Below are 20,561 nucleotides of genomic sequence, written 5' to 3'. Positions count from 1 at the left end.
AGAAAGACAGATACCATATGTTTTGCACTCATAGGTCTAACAGGAGAAACCTAATGGAGGACCAGGGGTAGGGGAAGAGAGAGAGGGATGCAAAACTTGAGAGACTATTGAATACTGAAAACAAACTGAGGGCTGAAGGGGAAGGGGGAGAGGGGTAAAGAGGTGGTGGTGATGGAGGAGGGCACTTGTGGGGAAGAGCACTGGGTGTTATATAGAAACTAATTTGACAATAAACTATTAAAAACAAGAGAAAGAGAGAGAGAGAGAGAGACTATTCCAAGCAGGCTTCACACTGTCAATGCAAAGTCTGACATGGTGCCCAATCCCACCAACCGCAAGATCAGAACATGAACCCAAATCAATAGATGAATGCTCAACTGAATGAGCCACTCAGGCGTCCCAAGTCCTTTTATTTGTGATACATATAATTAAATAACCTCTGAGGTTGAGATAAAAATTTATTTGGCCTTCAAAAATGGCCTACTCCCATTTATTTTAGAATAGTCCATCATCGCTCACTGATTAAAATGCCATGATTTTCCAAAACCAATACCCCATATACCTGAGTCTCTTTCCTTTTGTCAGTTTATCTTTCTGCTCACAGGCCAGTACTGTTTATACCTTGTAGTGTTAGAAGTAATTATAATTTGGACCATAGCCGAACACATTCTGCCCTTACCATATTCCAGGCATTTGCTTCTGCTTTTTCATTTCCCAATGCTTTTAAAACCTCTATGTCCAAATTTTCTCCATTTTTAATGTGTAAATCAAATGCTGCCTTCATGAAAAAGAGTCTCGTAGCCCAGGATCTAGTGTGAGATACACTTGGGTTTAATCTCTGCTTCCTGAGTGAATTAAGCAACTCACTTTACCATGTTTTTTTGGCTTATTTGTTTTTGTCTTGTTTTTATTTTACCTTCATGAAAAAGGAAACATAAAAGCACCTACATCTACACATTGGTTGCAAAAATCAATTAAGAGACTACATTTACAGTGTTTTGCACAATGCATGGCACATGATAAGTATGTAACAAATACTGAGTCCTAATAATGTTACTGCTACTATTACTCATAGCAGCATTATTTCCTTAGTTATGGTTAATGTCTCCATACTTCTGTTCCCACAGTATTTAATGCTTCTATTTGCTCACTAATTATATTCTGCCTTAAGCTATTTTGCTTTTTGAAATTGTCTTCCTCTCATACTAGGCTTTAAGGTTTGTCTTTGCCTAAAGACAGATTAAGTCCTTCAGCACCCAGCACAGGTCTTAATATAAACAGTAGCTTAATAAATGATAGAGTAAACTACACTGATGGTATGGTTAGGCAATGACTATTTTATCCATCTTGGGAAAATATGCTTAGCAATTATAATAAATGTAATTCATTTCCTCTCTAAGCCACTACTCTGAACACAACCCTGCCTTCTAGGTGCCTGAGATTAAAGTTAGACTGTAATGAAGCAGGAGGCAGGGCAGTGGGACAGGGGTTAGGGAGATGGATGGAATTAAAATTTTGTTCTCTGAAGGAGGCTCCCACTCTTCTTTGAAGAAATGCCTTCCTCAGAGGAAAAGGATGTGAGGGGCATCCAATATCCTTGTGGTCCACAAATTTTGCAATGGAAAGAGGGCATGCTGCCTGCTGAAGAAGGAGCCATGGTCTTTGAGAGACAAAACAGGAGCTAGGCTCCATTCTAGGGCAGTCCCAAGGCTGGCCTGCTCTCAGACACATAAATGAAAGACATGAAGAAAAAATACGTGATGAGAAAATGCAAACAGTCAGTATCCACATACCACATTAGGATACATGACTTCTCTATAAATAAAAGAAAGAAAAGTTAAAATAACAATCTCTCCCCATTTTCATCTGGTTTGAGAGTGTGGAGGAACCTGAGTTTCTTTGAAAGGAGAGCTCCTTTATTTTTTTTTTAGTGTTTCTTACATATTTTAAGAGAGAGAGATAGAGAGTGAGCAGGGGAAGGGGAGACAGAGGGAGACAGAGAATCCCAAGCAGGTTCCACACTGTTGGCACAGAGCCCAATGCAGGGCTCAAACTCATGAACCATGAGATCATGACCTAAGTTGAAATCAATGTTTAACCGACTGAGCCACCCAAGCACCCCTCAGAAGAGCTCTTTTAAAGGTTCTGGGCTTCTGATCTAAATTTTGTTCCCCTTCTCAGTTAAAGATCTGGTCAAGTCTTAACTTTCACTTGAGATGGGCTGAGGGAGGTTGGCCTCCTGGTGCCAGATGTAGGTGCTTTGCTCCTCCCCTGACACCAGAGTATTTAGGTTCCACCTCACACTCTGTGCCAGCAAATCTGAGGCCAAGGCTAGGAAGGGGAGGCAACTCAATGTGACTCTTGCCAAGCTGTGTGCTGTGGGGCAACTCCAGTGCTCTGACCAGTGGAAGTGCAGTCAGCTAGGAAAGACCTGACTGGAGCTGTATTTTTGTGAAGTATGGAGGAGGCATCCAGAGTCATCCTGAACCCCAATATTACCCTCTTTCTCACATCCTAGCTTCATCTAATTATCTTAGCTTGGGGACAAGCTTTCTCAACCCTGCAAAGCATGGGTTATTTTACTAACCAACTGATTTGGATGGCTGACTTCAGACAGAGTCTCTCCTAGTTCCTTCTACCTGAGTCTCTCTCTTTCTCATCAGACCAGAACCAAAGCAGGTGCTCATTTTATTGTAGGGTGGTGTGGTAGCTGCTCTCTAACATGATCTATCAATAATCCATATCTCCAGGTATTCTTGCCCTTAATGTCGTCCTCTCCCCTAGAACCTGGGCTGTCCATTTGATTCTCTCTTAACCTATAGTATACCATGCATGTGACCCTTTGTGACCCTCAAGGCTTCATTTTAAGTAGTCTTTCAGTTTACACCTGGATTTATTCAAAGGATTAGAATATGATCTCTTGAAAGCCAGTTGTCATGCTTTGAGAAGCTCAAGCCACATGAAGAAACCACATAAAGGCACTCTGGTCAACAGTCTCACTGAGCTCTCAGAATGCAACCAGCATCCATTTTCAGCCTTGTGAGTGAGCTGTCTGAGCGTCCAACCCACTGAGCCTTCAGATGACAGCAGATCCTCAGACCAACATGAGAGAAGCTAAGCAAGAACCACTAGGCTGAGTCCAGGCGGCCCATGGAACCAAGACAGATCATAATAAACATGTGTTTTAAGCCACTGAGCTTTGAAGTGTTTTCTGACTTACAGTAGACAGGCAGATCAGACCTTATTAAAGGCTGCAAGAAGTGGCCAAATTCAATTCAAAAATCCCTAAGAGACTGTTAAACACAGAGAACAAGCTGGGTTATTGGGTGTTGGGGGGGGAGGGGAAAATGGGTGATGGGCATTGAGGAGGCACTTGTTGGGATGAGCACTGGGTGTTATATATAAGCAATGAATCATGGGAATCTACTCCCGAAGCCTAGAGCACACTGTATACACTGTATGTTAGCTATCTTGACAATAAACTATATTAAAATAAAACAAAAGGGAGAAATAGAACAAAAAAAATCCCTAGGACTACAACCTTGAAAGACAAGGAGTCTGAATCACAGCAACAAATACATGACAATTCAACCAGTTAATTCATTACTGCATGACAAGGTGTGTGAGTCCCACTTCCGGAAATAGAGGGGTTTCCCCCTCACAACCCTTCTTAATCCAGCCATTCAGTCAACTCCATATCAGTGTGAACACTTACAAGTCCTGTTTCTTAGTATCAAATTTGACATTTGGTCCTTCCAACTGAGAGGAAGAGAAGGCTCATTATAAAATGGTGTAAGCAACAGAGAAAACTTACTGATTCTCACATAACTTAAAAGGGGCAGGCTTGGGTATTTCTGGCTCCAGGAAGAATTTGAGACTAGACTCACAAGATATTCCCCTCTACTTCCTCTGGATCCATTTCTCCTTCATCTCTGGGCTCTCAGACTTACCTTCATGTCTCACATAGTTACACAATTGTCACATTATAACAGATGTTATGTCAAGATTTGAATTCTGCCTCCCTTCCTTTACTTTGTGACCTTTAGCAAGATAAAACAAACAAACAAAGTCTCTGGCTTTAATTTCCCTTCTGTAAAATGGGGACAATAATGGCAGCTATCCCATAGGATTGTTGCAAGAATTAAACAAGTTTAAAGTACTTAAAACTATGTCCATCATTGAGTAAGGGCCCTTACAAGTCTAAGTGTTGTTGTTAGTAGTAGTAATAGTGATACAGCAGGAGCAATATTTTCTATCAATATCCAAACACAGCAGGGAAAAGAGAATATATATTCTAACATTCTGTAAGGCTCATTGGGTTCCTTGGGGTTTCCCAAATGCATTAGAGGTCCCACAGGTGGAATATACTGCTTGACTCAAGGCACTCAGAGCCAGACCAGAAGCCAGGGTGGAGGTGAGTCCTACAAGGCTGGCAAAGAGGAGCTCTGCCAAGAAGAAAAAAGGGGGTAATGGATTCCAGGGAGGCAACAGGCATCCCTTAGCAAGAGAAACTCTTGGCACTGGGGCCTGATGCAATATTGCTGAGCCCACCTTAGGAATGCCTCACCATCTTCCTCCAAAGGCCGTTCATGAAAAGGCTGAGCTGAATATATCTCATTTGCAACAAGAGACTCGTCTGAGCATCTCATTGTTTGTAGACTGCTCTTAGCAGAGACAGGACATTGATGGAGCAGCAGGGGAATCTGTCACTTCTGCTTTCTTCTCACTGACTTCTCTCTATTTCCGAACCTTCCCCTGTCTGTGTTGACTGTGGGGCTGTGGGTGGGTGGGGGGCATGCCTTCTGAGGTTTCTGCTGGGGCCACACACATCCCCTGTGTAGGACCTTCCACCTGAGGTGTGAAAGGAGTATGTCTGAGTCTGATATTCCCCAAGTGTCGGACTTCAGTTCTTTCCAGCCCCGGAAGCCATTCTCTTAATGGGTACAGGTGGATTTGTATTTTTCAGAGCAAAACTGGTTCAAGCAATCTATAGCCCATAAGTCCCTTCCCTATGGTGTGAAGAGAAAACACCACACTACAAACGATACATGTTGTTTCTCGGTCTCAATAAAACATTTGTCTCTCTTGTACATAATTAATTGTTAATTGAAAGTATGATGAATTACAGCAGCCTATAATTAATTTAGTAAGAGACTTTGGTGAAATATGACTCTGAGCCTTTCTCTAAACCTATTTTTGTTTTAGAAAGCAGAGGCAGAATTGGATTCTGTGTGAATTCTTCTGTGGCCTGCTGTGTTTTAAACATGACAGATTGGTAGGGTGGGCTGGGTGGGGGGAAAGGCGTGGATGGTAGCATAAGAAAAAGATGGCCTCACTGGATACAGCATCTGGTGTTTGGGTTATCCATCTCCTCGCACAAGGGTGAATGGCTCCTCAATTCTGAAGGGTGAAGTCACCCATTTGGGTAGCCAGATAGGCCCTGGGAAGGAGCAGGGACCTCTCACCTCAGCCCTGGGTAGCAGTCTTCAGCTGGGTTATCTTCAGGTTAGAGAAAGAAGTGTTGCTTTTTTGTTGTTTCATATTTAATTTACAAAAGAGACACCAAAATAATAAACTATCCAGGGAGAGGAGAGTAAGGTCCGGCCCTCTCATGCCCAGCTGGGCCCCTCTTCCTCTCTGGCAGGGAGAGAAGGGACCTTCTGGGGACTTGTCCCTCCACCTTAGGACAGGGGGATGAGGGATGCTATGGACACCCTACAGGGCACTGCAGGGGCTCTGCCCCCTCTGGACTCCTGCATGCCTGGCAGAACCCTTGCGGCAGAGGCCAGCTTGCTTGGCAGTGATTAAGAGACTACTATAAAGTCCAGGTAAGAACTAAGCCTGCTGCAACCAGTGGGCCAGTGAGGTAGGACCCAGTCCAGGCCCCTGGCACCCCCAGCTCCCCACAGATGGTCTCACTGGCATTGTTCACTACCCCAGACTAAGCAGTAATGGCAGCGAAAGTGAGTCTGCAGGTGGTTAAGATGAGCCCAGCTGAGCTCTCTCCCTCTGGTTGCACCTGGGGCTCACCAGGTCCGGGGCTAGGCACCATGGGGAGGCTGCCGGGACTGAGGTGCAGGGAGGTATTGGTGCTGGGGTCATGATCTATGTGGCACCCATGGCCATGGCACTGGGCCCAGCTGCAACACAGGGTGGCCCAGGACATGTTGATGACATAGGAGACCCGCAGCCCATCAACAGCCTGTCAGGTAATCCTTGCGGTACTGGCAAGCCTCTGTGCTGGTGGTGTCATCTGCGTAGCCCCAGTGGATGACACTGGCATGCCCAGGGCTGCGCTCTCACCAATGGTGGAGATGAGATCCATCTCCCTAAGCCCTGTGAGCCTGTGGCTATAGGCCAAGGTCACAGGTTGGGACATCCTGTGTATCCTGGGTATCATGTTGGGACAAGGTAGTTTGTTCTAGAGTGTGGGTATCTGATGGGGCTACACTTTGGTCCAGATGGGCTGTAGAGGGCAGAGCAAAAGCCCCACTGTATGGAACTGACCCCTGAGGTTCTGTGACTTTATAACAACTTACAAAGGACCCACAGAGGGGCAACTCCTGAGAACTCCTAGAGCATCCTGGCCAGGCAGCTGCTTACCTCTGCCTGAGCTGCCACCCCCAGCAGCATGTTTCATCCTCAGAACGGCCATACAGGGAGTGGTGCCAGGAGCAGGGGGAGAATGGACTAGTTTTCACCACAGTTTATCAATAGCAGTGTAATTAAAATGTCCTTTGATTTTTCAGGCTATCTTTTGTTTCTTACCATGTTGTCTGCATGTTGATTAGCTCCTTAACTTATGAAGTTTCTTGTACGGTCCGTTCCATTCTCCCCAGTCTCATCGTCCATTGTCATATGTCTCCTTCTCTGTCTGAGGCTCTTTCTGGGCCTCATGCCCATCCCCCGCATCAACACAGTCCCTCCCCATTCACAGCCAGCACTCCTGCCTCTACTTTCCCCATCTCACCTCTTCTGCCTTATCCTCACATCCTCCTCTTTCCCCATTCACATGCTCCGTCCACACTGCCTTTTCTGATTTTCGGTCCCCTCCCACCCACTCTATTCCAGTAGTCTTCCCAACCTCACTGCCAACTCCCATCTTCCCCTCTCCCATCCTCATGCTCACTTTCCTTAGCCTCACCTCTGCTTTCTGTGGAAAACTCACCCCCACCCATACTCCATCTTATCACTACACCTGGAGTGATTTTATTCCTTCTTTGTCTGAATACAGATAGTGTACACTCCTGCTCCACCCAGAGTTTCCTCTGCCTAAATGTCTATAATTTGGAGACTGACTCCTGCCCTTTTATGAGAGGACAATGTAAAGAAAGAAGTAGTGTCTCCACTTCTAGGGGTAGGGGGACAGCCTGAATGATTCATGCCCTCCTAGGCTCATCTTTCCAGATGACTCCTGGGACATCTGGGAGCCAGAGAAGGATGCATATGTCACCTTTCAGTATCATTACAGTCCTCAGAACAGCCCTGTATGATGAAAAATGAACTAGGTGATCCAAACTGGTGAAAAACAAACCCCAAGTATCCTTTGCTTTGTCTTATTCTGAAGTGAAACTGACTCTGGGCCTTTACAGTCTTCCTAAGCAAAGAGGCATTCCAAACATCAATAATCACAGTTCACATAAAGCACAAAAATTCCGTTTCCACCAGGCAAAAGTCAGAAGCGAAAGAAAGTATAATGGAGAAAAATTTGAGACAGGTGGCTTGAAATAAGGAGAAATGATAAACAGCCTCGAAGACTTCTGGCTTAAAATGGTGGCTGGCAGCGACTCCCGGTATAGCCTCTTCCAACCTCTCACTAAGATACAGATGAGAACATGGAGAAAACATGAAAACACAACATGGTAAATGAAGCTGTGCAGACCAGTGCTTGACTGAGGAGATCAGACTCTAATGCCGCTGTAGATAAAGCGGACCTGGGAAAATCCTGCTGAGATGTTCATGAAAGGAAAAACCCACTTTCATGTTATAAAAGAGAGGCCACCTTCAAAACTATACAAAGACAATGAGTAGCCTTCTCTACCATTTGCTGTCTGATTCAGAGACCTGAGTACAAAGCAAAAAAACTGGGAAACAAACCAAGTCTTTCCACAGAAAATGGCGCTCTGTAAAGTCGACTGAGCACTGATCCAATTTCCCTCCACCCCATCAGGTATTTTTAACACAGAGGTAAAACATGCAAATTCCAAAGAAATGTTGAAGCAAAACTGTAGCTGAAGGAAACTGATGTTGCCAGTGCATTCTGGGAAACATAGTTCCCACAAGTAAAGTGCTGTAAATAAAAACTGGGATTCAAAAACCACTATAATCAAGGTCTGCTAAAATCGTAGACTCCATTTTCACATTGTGCAACACACTGGGGTTTGAGAAAGGAATCCCTTTGGTAGAGAAACGAAGTATAAGGTAACAATACTGACATAAGTGCCTCTACCTATTTCAGGCTGTAAATGTAAGATGGGGATTTAGGGCCCCACTCAACAACCAAGCACCTGACCCCTCTGTTCTTTTAAAACATTTCTTTTAATGTTTATTTATTTTTGAGAGAGAGAGAGAAAAGATAGAACATGAATAGGGAAGGAGTAGAGAGGGAGACACAGAAACCAAAGCAGGCTCCAAGCTCTGAGCTGTCAGCACAGAGCCCGACGTGGAGCTTGAACTCACAAACCATGAGATCATGACCTGAGCCGAAGTCAGACGCTCAACCAACTGAGCCACCCAGGTGCCCCATGACCCCTCTGTTCTACAAAGCTTGCTACCATGAAATGTCATATGAAAGATACTCAGAAGATAATGAATTTGGAAAGGCCATAATTCCAGGATTTACTCTTACCTACCTTTTGTCAGACTCTGCTCCTGGGAATGTAATACCTATGCTTGTGGTATACACACCTCCAGGCATGAATGCATGCCTTGCTGACCCTCTCTTATTCCTTGCATAGTGGAATCTGTCTCTGACCTGCTCCAGGGTTGTCAGACAAACCAAGGGGAATGCCATTGTGTAACCTAGCGAGGATATTAGGTATGAGAGTTAAAATGTCCCACTTGGCCCCAGCATGGCGGCTGAACCGCATGCTAGCTGCACAGATACCTGCTCTACTCTTAACTCCAGTAGAACTTGCCAAATTCTATAGGAAATGCAGAAGAAAGGTTAAAATAAGAAAATAAACAAGACATTTATAAGGGCTATTATTTTTTAAACGGCCTCACTATTGAGATCCTCATTAAGTTCTGTGACCTTGTCCCAGCAGCAGCCCTAAGGGAGATTTTGCAATATCAGCAATGATCACATTAGCAAGTCAGGAAACAGAAACCCATCTCTCCCCAGTTCCGAGGGCAGGGGTTAACCCCTAAACCAGGATAAGAACAAATAGCATCAATGGAGGAACCATGTGGCAAGCAGCAGAGATGAAGGGCCTCAGATCCTACAGAGACAGCATGGCTCTTGCATAGAATGATTTTCTACTGGGAAGCCAAACTGGATCCCTGAGAGGAAAAGAAGCAGGGAGCTTGGGAACTATCTTTACCATGGTATTTAGAGTTAGCCTACACCTTTACAGTTACTCCTAAAATGGTAGGCTCCTAGGAATCTGAATTGCAATGAGAAAAGTTCTTTCTTCTAAATTGAATGAGAGGGCAGCACCTGTGTGGCTCAGTCAGTTGAGCATCTGACTTTAGCTCAGGTCATGATCTCACAGTTCATGGGTTTGGGCCCTGTGTCGGGCTGTGTGCTGACAGCTCAGAGCCTGGAGCCTGCTTCGAGTTCAGTGTCTCCTTCTCTCTCTGCCCCTCCCCGATTCATGCTCTGTCTCTCTGTCTCTCTATAATAATTAAATGTAAAAAATTAAAAACTAAAAAAAAATGAATGAAAGGAACTCCAGCACCTAGACTCCTTAGAAGCAGAAATCCATGTTGATCCTTTGGCCCAGAATCATGAAACCCAATCTCCATCTCACTGGAGAGGTAGGAAAGTAGGGTTCAGGAAGACAAAGAGGACCCCACCTCAAGAAAGCTATACTTGGACCCTCAGCCTCAGTCACCTCTTCTGCTGAATCCCTGTGCCTGCAAGACTTCCATTTTAATGCCTGGTCACAAGGATTTTTATAACTGTCACCAATGTCATGGAGGTTAATCTGATGCAAATGTTCTCAACCCTGATTGGATGTTAGAATCACCTGGAGAGTTGTAAGAAAAAAAAAAATCCCCAAACCAAATAGATCAGAATCTCTGTAGTAGGGACCCAGGTATCAGTATTTTCACAAAGCTCCCAGTGTGCAGCTAGCTTTAGGAAACACGCTGGTGTTCATCTCTCTTAGTCTGCCTCTTCTGGCCGTTTGGCCTGTGACACACAAACCTTTCTTAAGCCCACTCTTATCTAGCAAAATGTTCATCAGGGCAAGCTTTTGCATTTGGGGTTCTAACCACTAGTTAACCTGCAGTCCCATGTTACTCTCTCATTATGACTTCACGATATTGTCCCACGTTATCGTTGCATGTTATTTTTCTAGGTTAACATGGTCCATTCTATCATTCTATGCCATTATAAATTAACCAAAAAGCAGAGCTTGAATGAAACATGCACATGGGTGCATGCACACACACACACACACACACACACACACACACACACACACACTACATAGCCATTCACTCTATTTTGCCGCAATTTTCTTGGGAGAGCAACCAAACCCAGAGCTACTAGTAAAATGTGGAAGTAAAGAAACTCGGGCAATCTGAGAAAATTGGAAATATGACAAAATTAATTTGGGCTTTGTAGGTTGTAATTTACCAATCTGTCAAAAAAATCCTTAAAGAATAATTTAAACTGTAGTTAGCAGGACCTATAACTATATACTAGGAAGTCTGGTGACTTTTTTTTCTGCCTCTTAAATATCTTAATCTGTTCCTTTGCTGTGTTTCTCTTTTTCCTGAAGAACATTCAAATCATTTATAGAGAAGTCAGTAAATCTCAGATTTGTTTTCTGTTTCCTCTCCCTACATGTCCAGATCTGTCCAGAGATGTGGTTGGCAGAATCATGACCCCAAAAGCCATCCACGTCCTAATCCCTGGAACCTGTGAATATGTCACCTTAAATGGCAAAAGGGGCTTTGTGATTAAGGTAAGGACCTTGATTGAGATGGGAGGATTTTCCTAGATAATCTGGTTGGGCCAAATCTGATGTCGTGAGTCCTTAAAAGTGGAACAGGAAGGAGAAAGGAGGGGGAGTCAGGGAGTTGCAAAGTGAGAAAAACGTGATGAGTTTTGAGAAGGAGGAATTCAGCCACAAGCCAAAGAATGCCGTGGACTCTAGAAGCTGAGAATGACCCATCATTTACAGGGAGCAAGAAAACAGGGCCTGGATCCTACAACAGCAAAGCACGTAGTGAATTCTGCCAATAACCTGAATAAGAGAGAAAATGGATCCTTCCCTAGAGCCTCCAGAAACTAACTCATCCCTGTAGACCCCTTTACTTTAGCCCAATGAGACGTGTGTTAGGCTTCAAAACGACAGAACTGTAAGATGCTGCCTGTTTGTGTTGACTAAGCAGCTAAATGTGGGGCAGGGTGTTATTGCAGTAACAGAAAACTAACACAAAAGGGAATACTAGGGTGGTCTGCAGTTTGGTAGAAGCACTGACTGGAATGTCAGCAGTTAATGTTTGATTTGATAAATCAACTTTTTACATTAACAATTTTCACCCCATTTTCTTCTCCCATCTTCTCCATTTAAGGATGGAGAATTTTTTTTTTTTTGGTTAAAAAAAATAAATTTCTTAGACTCTTATCAAAGCCAGGTCAAAGAAGTTATCATCAACTAATAGTGCTCATTGGGTGATAAAACATCCCAGTCTCTACCTTCAGTCTTATTTCTCTTCCCAGAAACATACTAATAAAGGCAAGTCCTGTGGAATCTGCATAGGAGCAAATATCATCAAGCCTCACCCTTGAAACTAAAGGAAGAGGAAATGGCCAATATTTACTTATTTATCAGTTGCCACATTTGTTCACAAAGGTCCAGATACCATGCTAATTGCCTTGTGCATGTCTTCTTATTGAATTTCACAGTAATATGAGAATACCAAGAATATTATATCCATTCCACTATAGAGAAACTGAGGCTTGGGGAGATCCAGTAACTTTCCAAAGGTCACAAAGAGAATAAAATTTGCCTCTTTCCAAAGTGGTCAAGGGTAAAACTAATTGTGTCTTAGACTAAAATAACAAATAAACCAATCTTCTCCTTGAAGGGAATCCAGAAACCTCTCTTCTGAATTTGTGAATGCAAACACCTATCTGAAGCAAAAGTTACCCGCCTGAGCAGAAAACCAGCCACTGGCATCGCTTCAAGTTTATCACTCCTGCTGAGTGAGTAGTAGTCTTCTGTGGCACCTACTGTAGTAAGAGTAGGACAAGGAAGAAGGTGGGTAGCCTACATATTATTTCTCATTCTCACAATAATATCATTAGGTAGGTAACCTCTCCATTTTCCAAAAGAGGAAACTGAAATTTGGAAAGGAAGGGGATATTCCTGAAGTCAACAAACCAAAAAAAGGCAAAGCAAAGTTTTGATCCTTATCAGTGTGAGCCAAGTACATATTATCTCCAGTCTTCTGAAAGACCAGGCCCCTGTGAATTTGATGAGTGGAAACTTCCTTCTCTAAACCTCTCCACTGTCAGAGTACTGACAGCTTCAACAGCTTTTGCCTACATCTGCCCTCTGCCTTAAGCACCCCCACTAAGCTTCAGCCATCATGTAAAGTATCATTTGAAATTACCAGGCAATCAAGATTCCCTTCGTCTTCCCTTCCACCAGATGGAAACAGAGTTATGTCCTTGAGATTTCTACCAAGGACTATGGAGAGAAAAGCAAAAGGACCAATCCAGTAGGTGATTATAGCAGTCACTATGTCAACCAAGCTTAATTGATGGAAACTTCGGACTGAGTTGATGCAAACCTTACCATCATAATCAGAGCCTTCCCAGGATGTACTGCAGGTGTTTGCCTTCTTTTGAATACAAGGGAAATGTTATATGACTGCATAAAACATACAGCATTTTGTTTCCAGAACCAAGAGTTCTTTCTGCCAAATACTAAGATCCTGCTAATTGATACACTGTGGTTTTTGGCCAGCCAGGGTCTTATTTCCATAATGTCAGTTGGTGGTTTAGTACATTTTATTTTTTTATGGTTTGCTTGCACTGTTCACTCTGGATATGGAGCCAATTCACCCACCAGAGCATTCAGTGTGAATTGTTGGCCATGAGCAGTGGCACTACAGCTTCTGTGTAGATTTCAGGTGGAGAGAGGCCAATTATTTTGTGGCATTAAATTGCATTATATTTGCCTTTACTGTTTAAAAAGAGAGAGAAGCAAGCTATAGGAATACAGCTGAATTTGACCTGTGAGAAAATGCCAAAGAAACAACTGTTTAGCAGAAGAATAGGGGAGGAAGCTGCAATATGACTAAAAAGATAGAATCTTCTAGAAAGTCAAGTGGCTCAGTGGTCAGTTACCAGTGAGGGGAATAGGTTACACTGAATTCTAGAAAACTTGGAAATTCTTGTGGAAGTTTCAACTGTTCATCTTAGTATGATATCTCTTAGTTATATTTCTATTCCCAGAAATTCATTGTTCATGGACAGGCATAAACTGAACCTAAGTTTAGTCAATGTGCACTGATGATTTTATATGTCTAGGTATTTTTCTTTAAGTTGCTCAAATGAGATACCCAGGTCATTCTTTTCTGAAGATCACAGGGTTACCAAACATCAGAACCATTACTCATGCTAAAATGTTATCCTGAATATGATAATATTTATGGAATTTATGAAAGTTCCAGTCCTCTCAAAAATTAGTGTTTATTATCAATGCAATCAACATGATGATATAAGCTCTGGATGTACAAATATATCTATATTATCAACATGATTCAGTGGGAAAAGTCATAGCCAATGAAATTGACACTTTCATTTAAATTGAGCATAATTTGTAGTGTGTTAGTTTTTTGTATGATAACCTTGGCTTGTCCTAACAGTTTAGAAAATAAATCTTCATTATACTTTCTGAAGATCAGACACCCATCTGTCAGTTCATTACAGTGGTTGTAGAGAAAACATTTGGAAGGGATGATTTAACAAAATGTAATTCTTGGCTAGAGGGAACTCCCCAACTGCAGAGAAACAGAATGCACTGCATCTTGGAAAACACAGAAGTTGGAAGGGACTCAGAACATTGCTAGAAAGGAAACCAACCTGGAAAAGCCTCCTTACACTCAGAATAGCACTGCTAAGTCAGTATACACTGAGAAAGAGTGGACAGTTGCCAAGTGTAGAGGGACAATGGCTAGAGATGTAAGCAGGACATTCCAAGGTGTGTTGATAAAGACCCTCAATTCATATGTAGCAGCTGTAAAAGGATGGATTATTCTGGGTTTTGGAAAATAACACCCAGAGTTGGAGAGAGTACCGAAGGTCTGTCCTTTCCCAGAATCCAAGTTGTTGAGGACAGGCAGAGACTTAGTCTCAGAGACTCCTGTAGGCAGAATAAGATGAAGTCATTCTAGTAGACACATAATGCTTTTACTTCCCTAGCACTCATTCTCTCTGCTTCTGAAAAAAGCATCCAGTGTTTTCTTTTGTAAAATCACTCTTACCCTTGCCTTTGAATATATACTGGGTTTTGCTGACATCACTTTAGATCCAAGGATGGGCACGGCATCCATACAATTATGATATCAAAGGCCGAGGTGGAGAAAGTGCGGTAAATCATGGTAAGAGTACCATAATTATTGCCTTGGATCACAGTAAAATTTGTTTTGGGGTATTAAAGTGGCTGGGTGAGTAAAAGGCATATGGTCCTCTGACCTAGTGAATATATATCTCCTCTGTAGGGGTTGCTAACACTTTGGGACTCCTTGTGAGCAAGACAGGAACCTCATCCACACACTCACATCTTCCTCTTATCTATATGTGTGATTTCTGGCCTGCTTTCTTGATGCTTTGGAGGTAAAGCATACTTGAACTGAGTCCAAGTTGACATTACCACCATTCCTTGAACTCAAGCCAGATTTTGAGGTTGAACCTAGCACAGTCTGGCCACATGTTAGAACCAATGAGAGCTGACCTGTGTCTACATCTAGATGGATATCAGTGACAACCATCTGGCCTACCTGCTGGCCATCCACAACTTTGTGGAAGTTTTAAATGAGTATCTCCACCAGTAGTGGATGAGATGCTCCCAGCCACTGAGATCTGAGAAACCAGCCATATGATGGTGGTGATGCAGTTTGTTAGGCTGCTCTCTCTGCAGTGAGAACAGGTGAGCCCCTCCTGGGCTCCAGCTCTCCCCAGACTTGCCTGCTTCCTTCCCCTTTCCAGGCCTGGGGCCCAACACGAATAGCCCCCTCCTTCAGCTGGCCAGGAGGCAGGGAACCAGCTGCGTCCAGGCCACAGGGCAGGAGGCTATACCAAACCACCTCTGGACCCCAGCTGTGGGCAGATATCACCTTGTAACCAGACCATTGTGATGTGATGTCATGTGTGTGGTCCCCCCAGTAATCCTGCGGGCCCCACAAAATAAAGTTGAGTTTGGGGTGTTGAGTGAAGTGAGAGGAAGGAGGAAGATCCCTATTTCTATTATTCTTATAGCTGTAATGCTACCACACTAAAACCTCTGGGAGAAATCTTGCTGCCATATTATGAAATGCTGCCATATTGTGAAATCCTGCCAAAGAATGCAAAAGCAAAGAAAAGCAGAATAGGAGATGGTGAGAGATCAGATCCTGTTGACATTGTTTGATCCTTTGCCTAAACTTAGCTATTTGGGGGCTCTTCACTTAAAGTGAAATTTACCTTTTGCTTAAGTTAGTTTGGGTTCAGGTTCTTTAATTTTCAACAACAACAACAAAAAAAGTCTTAATTGAATGCAATATGTGGACAGTAATTTGAAGGATTTTCTTGAAGATTCCAGGGATTAAAATTCCCAACAGCATCATTTATGTACCTGTTTCTCATTTTTAAGACTGTCCCTCATGCATTCTGTGAGTCTAGAGCTGGGACCCAACAAACCACACTTCCCAGAATTCCTTGCCAACCATCTTCCTCTAAGCTTTGGCTAACAAGTGGCAGTGGTAGGAGATTAGAAGGGAGGTGAGTGGAAGAAGAGATTTTTCCTGCTTCCGGTTTTGTCAACATAAGCAGACAGGTATAGCTTCATCCTCCAGCACCTTCTGATATGCCCATCTCTAGCCACCACCAGTGGTGCCATCAGCAGCTGCACTGCTTCCTCTAGGTGGTTAGAGCACTGGAGCAAGGTGCCCACCATAAGCCTGCACATCAGCAGCATGGAGGCTTCCTGCATAGCTCAAGTACAAGTGCTCCAGGGACCGCTCTCCAAGCTAGTAGGGGTTCTGATATTCTCACTACTTATCTTTTGTGTCCCTAGGCCTATACTTGTGAGATGAATGGATGCTTTTGTATTACACCATCAGATATTAGTAAGGAAGCATGGTGTATGGCATTACTCTGGTAACAGATCATTGTTACAATCTCATAACCAATTAAAACCTCCTTCATAAAATGTGGTTTTCTGATTTTCCTTTACAGACACTGACTAATTCACCAACTAGCTCTGCCAAAGTAATATACAAAGGAGGCCGGGGACAGCTTGATGATCTCCAATGAAGCCATGAATGTTAATAGGTACACGGTTCTCCTAAGGATAGGCCAGTTGGCCAGTTCCTATCCAGGTGACTAGCTCCTATCTGGTAATTCCCTGAGGACACTCCTCCTAAGTGATATATGGTTGCCTCTAAATGAAAACATGTTGATATATAATTAAAGCATTCATTTATTCCACCTCTATCCCTGGAAATACTTGCTTTGCCTTACTCTCCCAAATGTAGAACAAGACTTGTACAGTGTAAGGTAGTGATGTGCAAATTCCAGCTTTACTTACTATTCCAATCATCTACTGCTGCACAACAACCTATTCTAAAATTTAATGGCATAAGACAAGGACCATTTTACTATGCTCTTAGAGTCTACAAGTGTGATATGTGGATCAGGAAGAACAGTGTCTGCTCCGTAATATCTGGTCCCTGCTAGGAAGACTTGAATGGGTGAGATTGATTCAAATGTCTGAGCTGGTATCATCTGAAACTGTCTTCACTCGTGGCTCTGGCTCAGAGTACCTACCTGTGACCTTGCCATCACAGCATCCTAAGAGTAGTTGAAATCATGACATGGTGGCTTAGGGCTATAAGAGTGGATGGTCTAGAAAATGAGGCAGAAGCTTCATGGCTGTCGACATAGCCTTAGAAGTCACACAGAATGCCTTCTACCATACATTTTCAGAAGCATTTATAAGCCCATCCAGATTCAAGGCATGGGATGTATACCCATCTCTACAGCAAGACTGTCAAAGAACACGCAGCCCAGTTTTACACCATCCACCATTCTCGTGGAAAATGGTAAGCATATAAAGTTATCCCTTCTTTCTTAAGTGTAATTTTTATTGTATTACCAGCACTGTGCAGTCTTTGCACTAACTGTGACTCCAGGGGTTACTGGAATAACCTAAGGAGGATAAACAATTATTTGGCTCCCAATTCTTGGGTAGTCTCATTGATCATGCAGGACCCTCTAGAGATAAAGCTGTAGGCAATGTGACATCTCAGGCCTAGATGCAAAATACCGTTTTTACAAAAAATGACAGTTAAGTTGTGCTTCCACGTTGCACCATCTTTCAAAATCCTTTCCAAACTTATCTCCTCATCCCCCAAATAATGCACATCCCACAATACAAAGCAGGTCATCAGTAGATGAGGTGGGTGGAGTGAGCCAGGAAAAGAAATCCTCATCATTGATTAAGAGATGTTGGTCCTAGAGAGACTTGTAAAACGATAGTAACCTACTACAGACCACTTGTAACCTGCAGAAGTCACCCACCAGTTGTAGAAAAAAATTCCACAGATGGATTCCTGATGCATCTGGAGATTCCTGCCAAGGGTATTGCTCAGATTCAGAGATGTCCTTCACAATGTCCAGAAGCCACACATTAGAGATTTAAATAAACAGTAAACTTATATGAACCTCACACATTCCATAAAAAGATGGGAAAGAATCCCAGTACTATCTAGGTCTGTTTGTATCACAAATGGAGCCTATAAGTGTGCTCTAAAATAAAAGAGGCTGTGGATTATGACCATGTGGCATCACCAATAGATAACAAAATATAGGCTCTTCAAAAGACTGGCCAAGGGACAAAGGGGTGAGCATAAAGACCAAAGCAGTTTGGAATATCTGCTGACTTCAGACTTATTAATGTATGCTCACAATATTATTACTGATCCCAAATCTAATTTAATATCCCCTTTTCAAGCCCTTCTGACATGATCATTGTGGAATTTTGATCGATTACCTTTTGATCTTCCCTTTACTTCTGAAATCCAGTTATTTTCACATCACAATCATGACCATTGACTAAATATTGTGATCAAAATCCAAACTTCCCCAAGGTTTTGTAGCAACTATAAAATTACAAGTTTGCCCCAAACTACTAAAATTTTCAAGAACATAAGCAACAGTTTATCTGAGCCCACTGCCCCCTACTCCCTTGATCTGTTACAGTGAATATCCTCAATGATGCTCTTTTCTTCCCACCTTCCCTTCCTATTCCTTCTCAGATGCTCTCTGGACTATGTCTGGAGGAAGCTAGATAGCACCAGAACTGGATGGAGAACAGCTGGAGTCCAACAGATCTCAGCCAGAGATGTTCAGGGAGCCCTTAGAAGTGGGCTGGCAGAGTCAGACATGGTGGAGAAGGAAAAAAATAAAAACTACAGCAGAACAGTTCTGTTCTAGGATAATGTTTTGTTTATCATTTTTTCCTCCAAGGAGTGCAAATATCTTGCCCAAAAGAACATACTGCCATTCCTGATAAATTGCCAGAAATACTCTCTGCAAGACTCAGAAAACAAGGTCTCTATTTGTTTCTACGGAAACCTCAGCTTGACATGAGGTATCTCGTACTACAGCAATCTACAGACACTAACAAGACCTGACTCCTGAATTAGGAGTGAGTGGGGAAAAGAGAAAGGCATGTTTGAACTACAAAGAGAAATTAGAAACAGAACTCTTTGTTCCTAGGCCCTGAAAAGGCACATTGCTTGGCACGTGGTGAGTATGGAGTTCTTGGTAATGGAATGAATCATTTCTCTTCCATATCTCAGTGCTAACACATGCATCACATCTGTGGAAGTACTCACCCTTCCTTGCTAGAATCCTGACACCTTTCTTCCCTTCACAGAGAGACATTCCCGTCCCCTGACACAAGGCATGCCACCACCACCTCCAACAGAACACCAAACAGGAAGCCAGAGGCTTGGTGAATGCTTCTTGATGTAGCCTTTAGCAGGGTCAGTCAGAGAAAACCTTGCCCATCCACTCATAAGTGCTGCTGCTCTCTGTGAACCTCACCATCACTGTCACCTCTGCAGCTACTACCTCCATCTTTCTGTGATGGCCACCTCTGTGCAAACTCCTTGTGGCTTTCCCTGAGGATCCACTCTCAGCAATGGTCCTCACCATGCTCCTCTGTCCTGGGTCCCTCTGCTCCAGGAGCTCAGATACCCCAGCACTAGCAATATCATTTCTCCCCATGCTAAGTTGGTCCAGCTATCTGTTCAGAACCAGCCTCAGACTGATCCTGAATGTGCATTCATCCAAAAACCTGAAGCAAGGGAATTTGTTCCAATACCAGCTGGATTATTTTCCCTCCTCACCACTCCTAGGCTACTTTAACTCCTGCCCTCATCCCTAGACTAATTCCCTACATCCTGCATTAAAGACTAGTTCCTTATGTACACTGTGATAAACACCTGTCAGTATGCTGAAGAGGCACCAGAGTTCACCCACAATGATAAGAACACTCTTTGCAAGGAAACATAAAGATGACGGAGTATCCATCCAGGGCAAAGGCTCAGGGCACAAATGCTGGAGAACTGAAGAAGTCTGAACACTGGACTTGACCACGCTGGGTAGTGAGGGCTGGCAAAAAGCCATTTTGATGCAAGCATTGAATGCCAGCCTCCCTCTTTATTATAAAGCCTTCTATACATCAAAATGAGCTTTTCCAAGAGCTTAAAATAGTGCTTCTCAAAGCTTGATGTGCATCAGAATTACCTGGAAGGCCTGTTAAAACAGATTGTTGTGCAAACCTCCAGGGTCTCTGATTGAATTTATCTGGGGTGGGGGCTGATAATTTGCATTTCTGACAAGTTTCCACAGGATGCTGTTGGCCTTGGGACCACACTTTGAGCACCACCAGTAAAGTAGCTTGGCTTTTGGAGAAAGAGGCCTTGCTCTTTGGATAAAGAAGATTTGTAGGTTACAAGGATTAAAAAATGTGGACCCCTCCCATAAAGAAAGCAAGGTACCCTCAAATTCCCCTGGGTAAGAAAAAGACATCTATCTTTAATAGCCTCTGCCATGGATGAAAAGGAAAGAGGTATGGGAGCTGGCATGAAGGCCCCCCTCACTCTCC

General features: G+C 43.2%; 1 long non-coding RNA gene across 1 annotated transcript; it reads left to right on the top strand.

Moving 5' to 3' along the window:
* The first annotated feature begins 15,627 nt into the window (after nucleotides 1-15,627).
* On the top strand, nucleotides 15,628-18,861 carry LOC115272770. Its single transcript, XR_003900451.1, has 4 exons — nucleotides 15,628-15,783; nucleotides 16,622-16,764; nucleotides 17,372-17,487; nucleotides 18,703-18,861. It is a non-coding gene; the product is annotated as an uncharacterized LOC115272770 (long non-coding RNA).
* The last annotated feature ends 1,700 nt before the right edge of the window (nucleotides 18,862-20,561 follow it).

This window comes from Suricata suricatta, chromosome 2, assembly GCF_006229205.1.
Source record: "Suricata suricatta isolate VVHF042 chromosome 2, meerkat_22Aug2017_6uvM2_HiC, whole genome shotgun sequence".
Classification (NCBI taxonomy): Eukaryota; Metazoa; Chordata; class Mammalia; order Carnivora; family Herpestidae; genus Suricata; species Suricata suricatta.
Note: the sequence above shows the minus strand (reverse complement) of the source record. Positions and strands in the feature narration are given on the sequence as shown.